The 2,150-nt window shown below is 46.0% G+C and overlaps 1 non-coding gene across 1 annotated transcript; it reads right to left on the reverse strand.

Moving 5' to 3' along the window:
* Positions 1-2,043: 2,043 nt before the first annotated feature.
* On the reverse strand, positions 2,044-2,150 carry LOC134374155 (U6 spliceosomal RNA). Its single transcript, XR_010023031.1, has one exon. It is a non-coding gene; the product is annotated as a U6 spliceosomal RNA (small nuclear RNA).

Raw genomic sequence — 2,150 nt, forward strand, 5'->3', positions numbered from 1 at the left:
AACCCAAAGCCAAGTGTACGGAGCTGCCTAGAACACATGCTCTGAACTGCTCCAGAAGAGAAGCACATACTGTGCACGTCTCATTCCCCACCTTTGTGACCCGTGTCATGCAGTACAGCACCATCTTGAAATTCAAGGCACTGCAGGAGCACATCCTGCCCTAAGGCCAGTAGCCACTGTGCTTTCCGAGCCTTAAGGCTCTGAGACATAAAACACACTCATAGGAAAGGCTACAACACTCTGACCCCAGAGGCTTGAAGCCTGGGCCCAGGAGCAGCTATAACCTCAGTACTGTACATCTAGAAAGCCATTTTCAGGCCTACCAAACTGACACACCCCCACGTACCAAGCCAGAGATTAGACAAGCAGATTCTCCTCCCACCTCCACCTGACCGCAAGTGGGCTGAGTTCTCAGCCTAAGCTCCCAATGCACAAAACAGCTCACAGGTATTTACCCTAACAAACACAACCCTGGGCAACAGAAATAAAGCAGGTACATGCACTCCCAGAGAAGCAGCCAGGCAGTTTTGCCCTCAACAGTCCTGCCTAGTGGCCTCATCCACTGACAGAGAAGCAGTGAGTTGGGCCCCTCTCAGCAGGCCTGCTTTGCAGCCTTGCCACAGCCCAAGAAACAGCTGGCAGGAACCCTGCTCTGCAGTTTCACCTAGCAGACTCACTTTTGCCCAAGAGGCAGTCAGTAGGGCCCTCTCTCTATAGCCCTGCTAGCAGCCTAACCCAATGCCCAAGAAGTGACTCATTGGCCCCACCCATGGCAGATCTGCTCCCAAACCATGAAGGGAAACATGACCACACACCTGGCCCCAGAAGTGGTGTAGTGCCAGCTCCCAGCAGACCTGCAATCAGCTAGCCAAGCCTAAGTGTGCCCATGCCCCCAATTCAGAGACCCAGCTCTGAATCTTTGAGCCATCACATGCACACACATTCAACTGAGAAACAGCCCAGCTGACATGCTCCTGGTGGGCCTGCCCCGAGTCAGAGATTCAGCATGGTGACCTTGCCACTGACATATCAGTCCCAGAATCCCTGACACACCACCACCCACATTCCCAGCCTAAAAATCAATCCACACTACATCCCCAGTCAGCGAGCTCCTGAGACAATGACCCACAGTGAGTATGCACACACCCCTAGCCTGAGAACCCACACAGCAAGCTCACCCCCAGTAAAGCTGTGCCACTGCTGCCACAAACCCACCAAGCATAGGCCACTGACACATGTGTGTACATAGTGAAAGTGGATTACAGCTGAAGAAACTACACAGAGTCTACTGCTGTACCTATCCAGAACAAAGTCATTGTACGCTATCCAATCAACACTCAAGGATGCAAATGTAGGTTAAAGTCCTTCCCCACACAAGCTACCTACAAAACTCAAAGAAGTGACTATTTCACCAGAAGCACAGATATAAATGCAGGAAAAAAAGAAACATAAAAAAAACAAGGAAATATGATACCACCAAAGAAACACAATAATGCTCCAGTAATTGATCCCAAAGAATCAGAAATTGCTGACTTGTTGGAAAAGAAATTAATATTAATAATCTTAAGGAATGTCATTAAGATACAAAGGAATACAAACAATTCAACAAAATTAGAATAACAATCCATGGTCTCAATGAGAAATTTAACAAACAGATACTATTTTAAAAATTACACAGAAATCTTGGAATTGAATAATTCATTGAATGATATAAAAAATACCTCCAAGAGTCTCAAAGACAGGCTAGAGCATACATAAGAATTTCTGATCCTGAAGAAAGCTGTTTTTTTTTTTTTTTTTTTAAATTTTATTTTGTTGATATACATTGTAGCTGATTAATGCTCCCCATCACCAAAACCTCCCTCCCTTCTCCCTCCCCCCCTCCCCCCAACAATGTCCTTTCTGTTTGCTTGTTGTATCAACTTCAAATAATTGTGGTTGTTATATCTTCTTCCCTCCCCCCCCCGATTTGTGTGTGTGTGTGTGTGTATGTGTGTGTGTGAATTTATATATTAATGTTTAGCTCCCTCCAATAAGTGAGAAAAAAATATGGAACGCTTCACGAATTTGCGTGTCATCCTTGCGCAGGGGCCATGCTAATCTACTCTGTATCGTTCCAATTTTAGTATATGTGCTGCCGAAGCGAGCAC

Source organism: Cynocephalus volans, chromosome 3 (genome assembly GCF_027409185.1).
Source record: "Cynocephalus volans isolate mCynVol1 chromosome 3, mCynVol1.pri, whole genome shotgun sequence".
Taxonomy (NCBI): Eukaryota; Metazoa; Chordata; class Mammalia; order Dermoptera; family Cynocephalidae; genus Cynocephalus; species Cynocephalus volans.